We start from the raw sequence: 12,457 nt of genomic DNA, 5'->3' as shown, positions 1-12,457 counted from the left end.
TCCTTGAGAAAGAATCTGTATAATTTAGAATTAATGTCTTCTTCAGTCCTTTAAATTAAAAATGTTTATTTACTCAGGTATGGTTCAAAAATATAAGTAATGCCAAAATCTTAAAATTGTACAGTCACCTAGACCACTCATCTCTAAATTTCTATATTTTTCATACTAGCAAGATAGACCTTTACTGAAATTGTACCTTCATAGGATGAATAGAAATTTTCCTTAAAATATGTGTTTTTATGCAACAGCTCTAGGTTCTTTACTTATCTAATGTATAAGCCCAAAGCACACAAATTTATGTTGGGGATTGTCTTTTTAATTCACATTATTTTAAGTATATATTATCTCTACCTCCATGATTAGGCTTTGATTTCAACAGCTTCAGTTCTCTCTTTTAGCTGATTCAATAGAATAAATATGCAAGTTCCAGAGACCAAAGCATTCCTAGGTGTTGTTTAACAGTGTACACACAACCTCAATGCCTGAAGATAGTCCACTAATAAGTAAATTGTAAATACCTCTATAAGCCAAAATTGTATACATGCCAATATCTCTTATCCAGTTCACACACAACTGGTTTTTTGCATTTGGTCAAATACTACTAATGAGGAAAGCTATTGCAATTTACTGTTATTTTTCTGCACAACTACTTTCAGATTATAATATTTTGGTGAATAAAGTATATTTTGTTTCAAAGAAACCTGCTTGTGTTTTGTCATTTATATTTTGCTTAACACTTTATGTAATATTATATGTTCCTTATGAGATGATTTGTCACATATTTTCATTTTTTGATGTAAACATTGCTAAATCTGTAAACAATTTTTGTCCATTTCAGGTATCGGCATTAATGAAGTTGATATCTAATTTAAAAGGATTAAACTAGAGTTTTTCTCATGTTGCCATATTTTGAAAAATATTTGACATGGCCAGATATAGATAAAGAAACTGCCCCATCTTTCTATGCTATATTAAGGAGATAGTCAATTGCAGTTTCTTACTTGAAGGAGTGTTGTGACTTTCTCAAAGCATCAGGAAAGTGACCACTACAAGGGGAGGGGTTGGCCCTTTTCTTTGGGGCAAGGAATTTGTGCCCTCTCTTTTGAAAGACAGCAGAAACTGCAGACTTCTACCTCTGATTCCTTCACTGGTTTTTCCACCGGCTCCACCCATTTCCCCAGCAGAAGTTCCATATCTTTTCCTCCCCATTGTGAAAGCCTTAATGCTACTCTGTTTTGCACTTTTCCTTTTGCCTTAACTTGGAAAATCCTAAAACATTTGATATGTTATGTGTCCTTTTATAAGCAAAAAGTATTAATCTCCTCTCCTCTCCTCTCCTCTCCTCTCCTCTCCTCTCCTCTCCTCTCCTCTCCTCTCCTCTCCTCTCCTCTCCTCTCCTCTCCTCTCCTCTCCTCTCCTCTCCTCTCCTCTCCTCTCCTCTCCTCTCCTCTCCTCTCCTCTCCTCTCCTCTCCTCTCCTCTCCTCTCCTCTCCTCTCCTCTCCTCTCCTCTCCTCTCCTCTCCTCTCCTCTCCTCTCCTCTCCTCTCCTCTCCTCTCTCTCTAATGCCATAGCTTATTAGTGATATTAAGCAAAAAAGCTTCCACACATTTCAGAATTTTTCAGCAGAAACTTGTTTTTATTTATTCAATACCGACAAAGTTTTAACAGAAACTTCTATGCTAAGTTTTCATACGAGCTATGAAACTAGTCTGGTAGTTACTGATGAAGTTGCATTTGTTTTATCTTTGATGGCCTAGCCTAAGTTTCAATTATACGACACACACTTAAATTTCATTTTGTTGTCAAGTTACCTTGTAACACATCAGGCCCAGATGGTCTGGCCTGGTGTCACGTCAGAATCCTCAGTGAGAGGTCCTCAAAATGATGGCAAATAAAATGAGGGACAGGCACAGTTAAGTGACCCAAAAAAGAGTAGTTTAATAGCAAAACCAGCAAATCCATAAGCCAAACAACAGTATAGGGTGCTCCAAAAAGGCGAGGGCCAGGGTAGATTACAAATTTATGTAAAGTAGGTTAGGGGCAGAGTCTGAGGGAAAGGGTCCAATAAAAAACAGGGATTAGGAATTTGTAAAACATTGCACCAAATTATAACCGATAATAACAGAGAAACTATTGAACTTTCTGGTACTATTAACATATAACTTTCCAGGGGGCATTGTGGGTGAGCTTTTGCTCACCCCAACTAAAGGTGATCCTTCTTTGAAGGGCCTGGGGCAAAGTCTCTTGCCAATCCTTTGCCCTAATGGACTTCAACCTTTGCTCACCAATTTAGTGTGAAATATTTAACCACACTTCTTTAAATTGCTATTAAATGCCCTGCATTTCTTTGACCATCTTTACGTGCTGTGCAGGACTGGCTGTTCTGTCACAATCTTCTACCAGCCTCATTATAACCAACAACATCACCTGATTATGGGAACACAAAGAAGATTCCATAAGGGAAAAGCCTTGAGCAGCCAGCCACTAATGCATCCTTCTTACTGTGATATTTGGCCTCTTGAACAGTTTGTCCCTTGGAAGCATTGACTTCAAGAGCAGAGCAACATTTGGGGTAACTCTATCCCTACCTATGTTAATATCTTCAAGATAGATCACACTGAGACCTGCGCAATTACATGCACTTACATCAACTTTCAAGGTTCTGGATATGTCTACTTACAATGGTCCAGGTTCATAGCCTTTTAGAGTCATATCATGTTTTCATCAGCTGAAAATGATGTAATCCTGACTCCATACATGACAAACATATATGACACTTTCTAATTTTTAGCTAGTGATTTAAATTAGAAAAGCATTGCCCTTCTCTTTCAACTACCTGGTAGTGGACCTTCTGTCATGAGAAAATTTGATAATAGTTTCAGACTAGCAATCAGGTCTCTATTTCTAAGTGGTCATAGAATCATAGAAAGGTTTGAGATGAAAGCAGTACTAATTATTATCCATTTCCAACCCACTGCCATGGATAGGAACACTTTCCACTAGGCCAGGTGGCTCAAAGCCCCATCCAACCTGGCCTTCCAGGATAATTCCCCTGCTAACTTTTTCATGGAAGTGAGGCTCCTGTCCTTGCTATCCTTCTCTCTGTCCTGGGGATCTTTAACTCCATTATTTTATGCTCAATGCACTCACAACAGATCTGGAGCTTTACATTCCTGCGTTGGTTTTGCACGGCCTGGTGTTTGGTAGCAGCGGGGTCACAGAGGCGGTGTCTGTGAGAAGCTGCCAGAAGCTTCCACCGTGTCCGTCAGAGCCAACCCCTGATGGCTCTGAAGGTGGACATGCTGCTGGCCAAAGCTGGGCCCATCTGAGATGATGGCTAACCTCTGTGATAACTTATTTAAGAAGAAAATCAAACCAAAGTGGGGAGCAGTGTTAATTCCAGCTAAAGAGGAGGAACACGAGAGGGAAACAACGTGGAGACACCGCAGTCAGTGGAGAAGCAGGGGCAGGAGGTGCTCCAGGCGCTGGAGCCGAGGTTCCCCTGCAGGCCGTGCTGATGGCCATGGTGAAGCAGCCGTGCCCCGCAGCCCATGGGGGTCCCTGGGGAACGCAGAGATCCACCCACAGCCCCTGGGGGAGGTGCCCACACTGGGGCGGTGGGTGCCTGGAGGAGGCCGTGATGCAGTGGGAGACCCGGAGGAGAGCGAGGGCCCTGCTTCCAGGGCGGAGCAGCCTGTCCTTGGAGATGCAGCCCGTGGAAGAGAGAGCCACGCCACAGCAGTTTGGGGAGCGCTGTGCGCCCGTGGGGGCAGCTCCCGCTGCAGCAGGTGCGCTTTGGCTGCTGCTCTGAGAGCGGCCCCACGCCAGGGAAGTTCCCGGAGAGCTGTCTCCTCTGGGAGGGACCCCTCGGCCTCACAGGGGAAGGATTCCTCTCCCGGAGCAGCGGAAGAAAATCTCGGTGATGAACTGACCAAACCCCCGTGCCCGGTCTCTCTGCACTGTGCGTGGGAAGGAGGGAGGGCCTGGGGGGAAAACGGTGTTTTAAGGGCTTATTTTATTTCTCATTCTCCTCCTCTGATTCTAATAATAAACTCACTCTCTTCCTCTAAGTTGAGCCTGTTTGCCCCACTCTCACTGTTTGAGAATGTTTTCTCCCGGTCCTTATCTCACCTCATGAACCCTTTGTTAATTTCTCTCTCTGCCCAGCTGTGGCTGGGGAGGGTGAGCGAGCGGCTTTTGTTGGTGCCTGGCCTTGGGCCAGTGTCAAACCACGGCAATTCCCTACCAGCTGTTAGGGACTACGTAGGGAATACCCTGCTTTTTTCGACAAGGTCCACAGCACAACACCTCTGCAGTTTCATTGATTCTTCTGAAGGCTGACCACGAGTTCCCTATGAAATAGCTATACTGATTCTTCCCCGTTATTTTTATCCTAATGTCTACTAATGGTTTTCTACATCATATATATATATATATATATTTTTTTTTTTTTACAAATATCTCTGGTACAGCATGCAGACTTCATTGAGTGTTCCTTTTCCTAAAGTTGGCAGGAACTCATTTGGGTTTCTGAAAATTTTTTTAAGATAATTTGTTTGTTTGTTTGTTTTTTATGCTGATAGCTCTGTTACAACATACCCTGATGTTGTGGTTTTAAAGCAGCAACTAAAAAATCACTAGAAAACGTACTTATTTCTTGCTGTGAGATATGGATTAGAACAAGAGCAAAAAAGGCTTAAAACTTAAAAGGAATAAAGAAAGTTTTTTAACAAAACTAAAAGAATAAGAAAAACAGAATAAACCTCCAGAAAACACTTTTTCCTCCACTACCCAATCATTCCATTGTTCACACAACATAGAGACAAAAAAACTTTGGTGTTTACAACAGTCGCAATTCTTGCTATAGTCTTTACATCAGCCTATGTAGAGAAACACCCCAGGACACCTGATTTCATAGATTTTAATGGAATTAAGTGTGATTATTTTTCAAATTTTAAATAAATATTGTAAGACAGCAGTTTGTTCCTCCTCCTTACAAGGTCGTGTTCTAAATCCTCTTCTACTGACACTGCACAAAATCCTTTCCAACTGCTGTCCTATAATAAAATGCTGCAGCATTGGGATTCCTAAATCTCCTTCAAACTAATCAGTGAATCAAAGAATTCTCTTAACTTTAAGGTAAAAACTTTCATTGGCCATATATAATTTCCATATCCTTTGGCAAGTGTCTTGACTCCACTGTGTTAAAATGATTTCATCACTAGTCTTCATGGTTTACCAAGTTGCTCATCAACTTTATAACTTTCATTATGTCTAGAAATAGTTTAACATTTGACTTGCCAAATTATATGCCCTTTTTGCTCTGAAAATTACTACCACTTTTTGAAGATTTTCCAATAGTTTTTACTACATTGCTAAATCTTGATTCTTTTGAGGTGGAATCTTTTTGCTACTATATATAATCTGTTATAAATAAAGGAGCAGAATTCAAATTATATGTTTGTTTACCCTTGTTCCTATTCCAATCCCAGTTTATGTCCCTGGTTAAGGTGCTTGGTGTTGTCAGCTCAAAGGCTCATTGTTAAAAGTTTTTACTTGTTTTATCCCTGTCCTTAGTCATTTGTCATTTTTACCTCCCCCCACTTCCTTGTTCCATTCCAACTCGTTGGGTAATTTAGCCACTGCCCCCCAGAACAGATTTCCGCATTCCCCATAAGGACTTGCACACATGCGTATATTAAAATCATATTACCACCTGTGAATAAAGACAGTCCTGGACAATGAGCCACTCTCAAAGAACACTTAGAAACCACTCTATGGAGGCAGCAAGGACCCGAAGAGGCTGGATACACCAGTCTCAGTCCAACAAACCGGTCACCATGACCTAGCAGCACTCGAGCAAGGACTCCCCTGGATTACTGAGCCAAAAGCGAGGTCTCTGGATGATCCCTGCAAGGATAGAGACTCCAGTCCTGCCAATGGCTGATGACAACGGACCTGTGCGATCCTCCTCCTGGACATCGACCATTGGGAGCAGCAGAGGCGGCACGCACCCTGAGCCCCCACCTCTAGGCCCTTTCCTCTTCAATAAAGGCTTGAAGAAGGAGTAGAAGGTCTCTTAGCCCATTATTTACTGCATAATCCTTATTGCCTGCAAACTGTAATGTTGCCGTTTTAGTACTTGCAATGAATTAACTGGTTTTTGCTGTGTGTTTTAATTTAACAATTTTTTTCAAATAGCTTTCCTTTTCACAGCTCAACATTATTCCATGCATTGTCTTAATTTTTTTTTCATTGATGCATATTGAATTTGATTATATGCTCTTCAAGGTCTTCATAAATGATTTAGACACAGGAGTTGAAAGTATAATGTTTGCTGATGACATTAATTGGGAGGAACTATTGAGTCTCTCACAGGAAATGAGACCCTGCAGAAAGACCTCAAAGAATTAAAGGGCAGGATAATTACCAAATCTATAAAGTTTTAACAACTAACAATCAGCAGCACCTCTTCTGCCTAGTGACCAACAATAGGACCCAAGGGCATAGCGTGAAGGTGTGCCAGGGGAAGTTCAGATTAGATATCAGGAGAAGTTACTTCACTTAGAGGGTGTTTGGACACTGGAACAGGCAGCCCACGTTATCAGAGCACCAAGTGTGACAGAGTTCAAATTTTGGACAGTTGTCTCAGGTACATGGTGGAATTCTTGGGGTGTCCTGTGCAGGGCCAGGAGTCAGACTAAATTACTCTTGTGTGTGCCTTCCAGCTCAGGATATTATAAGATTCTATGATTTCAGGTATTTGGAGCAGTTCTAGAACAGTTCTTGATTTGTAACATTTTGAGGTGAGCTATATACATTACTCACGACCGGTGGACTAAGTCAAAAAGAGCTTCTTCCATTTGTGTTTACAATTTTATTACTAGACTCTTCTAACTTGTCTAATTGTGATAATTGGGACATTCTACTACTTCTGTGGAATAGGCTTCACCATCTTTTTTTGTCTCACACTGTAAATTCTCTAACAACCATTTGCTGCCTTCAACATGTGCATATCTATAAACTTCCTATCCTGTTCTGTGCAATAAACTCAAAGTGCTAGTCCTGCATTTGACTTTGATATCTTTTTGCTTTTTGTACTTGCTTTTCTTTGTCTCTCCTGATTCTTATTTATTTTTTAATTAAAAACAAGTTGCATGAAAGAAGACACAAGTCTATTTGTGCTTCATCTTCTCTTTGTAAGGAAAACACACCACTTTTCCTCTGGGATTTCCTTCATTTGAGAACAAATAATTAGAACTGAATGAGTACAAGTTGCATAAAATTTTAAAACTTTGCTATTTCAAATGTAAGTTAATGTCTTTGAATTACACATTTACATTTTCCTATAGCTATTATCCTATTAAGGACTTTTTGCTGACAGTTAACTTGCCTCAGAATATAGCCAAGACCATCTTACTCAGAATAACTTCTGAACTTTTCCACCTTTTGCTGAGTGACAAGTTTCAGATTCTGTTGACTCAGAGATGGTTTTTTAACCCCTAAGTATTTAAGAATATAAAAGCTATCTCAGAGTACAACTATTTTTATCTTAAACAAAGATTCTCATACTTACGCAAAAGATCTGTGGTTTAACTCAACCTTTTCATTTTTCTAATTTTTTGGAAGAAGTCAACCATCAATAAAACTTTTGTAGTATTTTTCCATGCTTCTTGGGCAAGTAGTCCCTTTGACAACAAATGAAATGAGAACTCAAATTACTTTACTCTAATGAACAGCAACAGCATAAAGAATCCTTTTCTATGTACAGAAACATAACATAGAAACTCACAATATTTTTGTTTTTAAAAACATGGAAAGAACATGAAAATAAAATTGAAATATTTAAAACTCAGGACTTATTTGTAACAATTTTCATTGACCCCATTATATATTGCACTCTCATTCATAATGTTGTTCCACTGCAATATTAAAAGGACATAAACAGCTCAGTACTCTGTTGATCATTTGACCAATTATTTTTGTATACTTGTGTCTAAAGCCATGACATATTTCAATATCAACCTTAAGTTGCAGAGATTAGTGCCACAGCTTAACAACAGAGAAGACAATCTGTACTGTTAGTGGATTTTTCACATACTTGTACAAATAAGATTAGATGCAGTATGAAGAGCAAGCTATAAGTACATGACATTTTCCCAATAAGTGATTTTCATTATATTGAAGCATACATAAAACTCCTGCCACATCAAATTTTTTACTCTGTTCCATGTGTCATTTAGGATTTGAATTCTGACAGTACCCCCCTTTTCTGACAAGAACCATAACTTCTGTTACAAAATATGTTATTATAGCATACTAATCCATTTAACCATGCAAAAAACCCAAGTTTAAATATATCATGTCGGAAAAAATCCTTTAAAACTTATGTATGCTCAGAGAAAATCTTTCACTGACCTATCTGTACTTGAACAAGAAGAGATAGATTGGGTCAGATAAGATCAGGTATTTGTTTTCACACCTGTAGACACTTCACATTCAGTTCTTCAGAGCACACTTGGTATTTTTAAAATTAAGTAGGAAGTGCTGCTATAGAGACCTACAAAATATTTAAAACTATGAAAACAGAAGCATCTATAAATCAATTACAATCTTACCATTAACATCAATTTTGTCCTAACAACATTTCTAACTAAGATGTAAGTAAAAATTAAGAGCCTTGACAGGAAAAATGCACAACTATTTGTCCAGGTGGAAGGTATCTTTCCTTAACTTGGAAAAGGTACTTTCATTTCAATATAAGGATATCTTGATGAGAAGATATCTGTTTCAAGGTAACTCCCACAGTAAAGTTATATTAATATGATTATAATATATTTCCATGTGGAAACAGTTCCTAAGGCACCTTCTTATTATAAATTAAACTTCATGGAATAATTATTTCTTTTATCTTTTTGGTTTTTTCTTTCTAAAGAGATTCCAAATATTGCTTTATGTGATACCTTAAGGCCTGGGAAATTATATCAGTATGATTAAAATAGTCCAAGATGAGCTCTTTCACATGTGTACCACTCCCAACAAAATATATCACCTAGCAAGCAACTCAGTATGATTCAGAAGGTTATTATTGACAAAAAAAAAATCTACATTTTAGATACACTTTAAATAAAAATGAGTGAGGACTAATAAACCTCAGGGTTTAAGTAAATCATGGGCACTGGAAAAAATGTTTAATTCATTCTAAGGCTTTCTAGTGTAATAAACTCATTTCTGTTGTGAAATTTCTAGTACTTATTTAAGTCAAGATATTTGACTACACATGCAAAATTTTTGGTCCATAATCTGACATATTGATTTGTAGGTTTGCATATTGATGTGCATATTATATTATTACCATGCTATGTCTCCTCCCTTTTGAATCACTAAAGAAATTTACCCAGTGATATAAAAGTAGTTAACTGTGAAGTATTTTAGCAACAGATACAAAATTTTAAAAAATTCAGTAATTTTTCCAATTATCCCTCTGTGTGCTCTTAATTGCATAGAAGTTAAACAGTTTTATGATGAAAACTAACGAGGAATTCAGAAGTTCATAATGTTATTCTAGATGTTTGCAGAAGAATCACAAAAGTAAATGCAATTTTTCTGCATTTGTTGTTCAGATATTAATGCAGAATATAAAGCTCACTTGATTTTCCAGGATGAAGGACTATGTTAATTCATCAGGGAAAATAGAAAACCATTGCAAAACAATCTATTTTGCATTTCCAGTTACATAGGAACTAAAAGACTCTTTCTGGTTTTGGTATATTCTTTCTTTCATTGGCAACAGACTATAATAATATCATAATTTCATTTTATAATGGACCCAGCAGTTTCTCTCCCTAATAGTTGTCTTGTGCTTTCAGTATCATTGTAATGATTGCAAGACATTAATGCCTCCTGCCGTGTTTAAAGTGGCTTCAGTGTATAACACATTTTTATAAGCAAATGACACTTCCTTGTGTTTTCTATTCTCCAACATAATTTCAAATGCATATTAGAAGTTCAAGTAAATGTGTCAGCTAGTAAGACTGCAGTACTGCAAAAGGAGACTGTATTTTTTTTTGAGATTAGTTGTTAAATTTTTGTTGCATCTCATTGCAGTGTTTAAAGAAACTAATAAAAGGTAATATGATATAAAAGAGCGTATGAGAAAATTTCAGATAATAATGAAGCCTTCTAAATTTTTTTAAAGGAATATTTGCTTTCCACATATAGAGAGATTCATGTTTCTAATCTTGAGATTCTTTTATCAAAATCCCAACCCTTTTCTTAATAGAATGTTTGTAAATAATTGAACTAATATCTAAATTATGATTTATTTCTGAATTCTGGTTGTGCCTATTTATGACAATAAAGGAAGCAGTTAAGTTTTCCCAGGCTGATAGCTGCTTGGTTCTTTCAAAGTAAGAAAACAAAAATGGAGTGCAAATGGCTCATTTGTAAGCATCCACTTCCTCTAGGGAGCTGCTGTCTACTGCTTGTGCAAGAATATACAGTCCATCATCATTTCTTGGGAGTCCATATTTTATGAATTCCAATGAAAAACAGAAGACAAAAATATCAAGTTCTCGCAATCTGGTATCTAAAACAAATGCCAGTTTAGGGGGAATTCTACTGCAAATGGTAGTTGAATTCGTAAGTTAGACTATTAATGTTTCATGACATACTGAAAAAGAAATAAAATTTAGTCTTTTTATCTTGAAATCCAAGCTATGCAAGTTTCATCCAAAGAATCTTTCTGAAATGGGGAAAGGGATAGGGAAGGGAAAGGGGAAGGGGAAAGGGAAAGGGGAAGGGGAAAAGGAAGGAGAAGCAAAGCTAACTTGATGCTAACTTCCAATCTGTGGAGTTCTGCTTCATTTTTCTGTGTTTGAAAGATTTCAGTCAAATTTACCATGGTGTTATGAGACTACACCTACTAATAGCTGTTCTGAACTTAGAATTGTATCAGTTACTCAGGACTCAGTGGTACTGTACAGTCTCTGTCTGGCAACTGCTAACTCATTTGTCAGTTATTTAAGTCTCTGAATGCTTTCATCCAGCCACTACTACTGTTATTACTACTCAGTAATATGTCAGTAATGACATATCTACTGTATAATAGTTACTGTGCTGAAGCTGATTATTTCACTTTATCATATATCTCAAACAAACAAGCACCATGGAATTTTCAGATATTTCAATAATGTGCTTTCAGAGATTATAAATGTCAGATACGTAATTTATAATTCTGCTTTTATATCAAAAGGAATTGTTACTTGAAGAGAAACAAGGTCAAAAAGTTAAATAGGGTGACAGAGAAGAAAACAGCTGAATTGCTATAGACACCTGAATGAAGTCTTTTAGAACCTGAGGACTGTAAGAGAAGAGTGAAGCAGAGTAAGTTAGTTAATGCAAAAAAAAATGACAAAGGTGTGCATTGAGCTGCAGTCATCCTGCACTGGGCTGATGATTTATGTCTATTCCCATTGTCTGAGATGCAGTCTTATAAACTGATAAACTGTAACACGAACAGAAAAGGTCCAGAACCTGAATATGTTCCATTCATAAGAATATGGCCATCAAGTATATGTGTAATGACTTTTATTAGACCTTACTTAATCCCCTCTCTCATCAGGGGGTTGTAGGTGAAGAATGGAAAGCTAAGCATTCAGGAGGAACAAACAGGACAGTTCTAAGTCCGAACTGCCATAGACAATAAGTATTAATAGTCTATGTGATGATACAAGCAAAGAACAACATTTTAGAATGTCTTCTGCAGGCCACCAAATGAGAAAATATTAATTATTAATAATTTTAAAACTAGAAGCCTGATAACTATGAAAAAGATCAGAATTATAGCAAGTGTTTTAACATCAAAAACTTATTTATATATTTGTTGGGAAACACAGATGTGAATAGGCCAGGAGTATTTTTGTATGTGTTCTCTAGAGCAAAAGAAAAATTGAGAAAAAGATTGAGGGAAGACTTCCTTCAAGTGTGGTGTTTCCTAGGAATTATTAAGTTAAAAGCAAGAAATGAGTCTAGACTAACTAATTAAAATTAGACCTTAAAACAGGAGAACCTCAATGAAGGATCTCAAGAGACATAAATCTAACAGGGGAAGGGAAAAAAAGGAAGAAGAAGACATTCCTTAAAAGAGGTTGGCAGGTGTTTAAAAGTCTCTATATTCAGTATTAAATGTAAATTTTCCTACGGCAAAAGAAGCTGGAAAGTGCATCAAATTTCCCTAGTAAACTCTTCAGTGTCCTCACACTCAAGTATGAAGCACCAAGAGAGTAGCAAAAACAGTAAATATTTAAGGACAGGCAGAAGAAACCCCAGTAGAACATAGGTCCAAAATTAGAAAGGTCAAGCCTCAAAATGAGATACAACTAGCAGGGAACGTAAAGGGCAAGAACAAGCCATATTACAATTAGATTAGGAGGAAACCCAAGCAAAGAATCAGTC

The sequence above is a fragment of the Poecile atricapillus genome, chromosome Z (genome assembly GCF_030490865.1).
Source record: "Poecile atricapillus isolate bPoeAtr1 chromosome Z, bPoeAtr1.hap1, whole genome shotgun sequence".
Lineage (NCBI taxonomy): Eukaryota > Metazoa > Chordata > Aves > Passeriformes > Paridae > Poecile > Poecile atricapillus.
Note: the sequence above shows the minus strand (reverse complement) of the source record.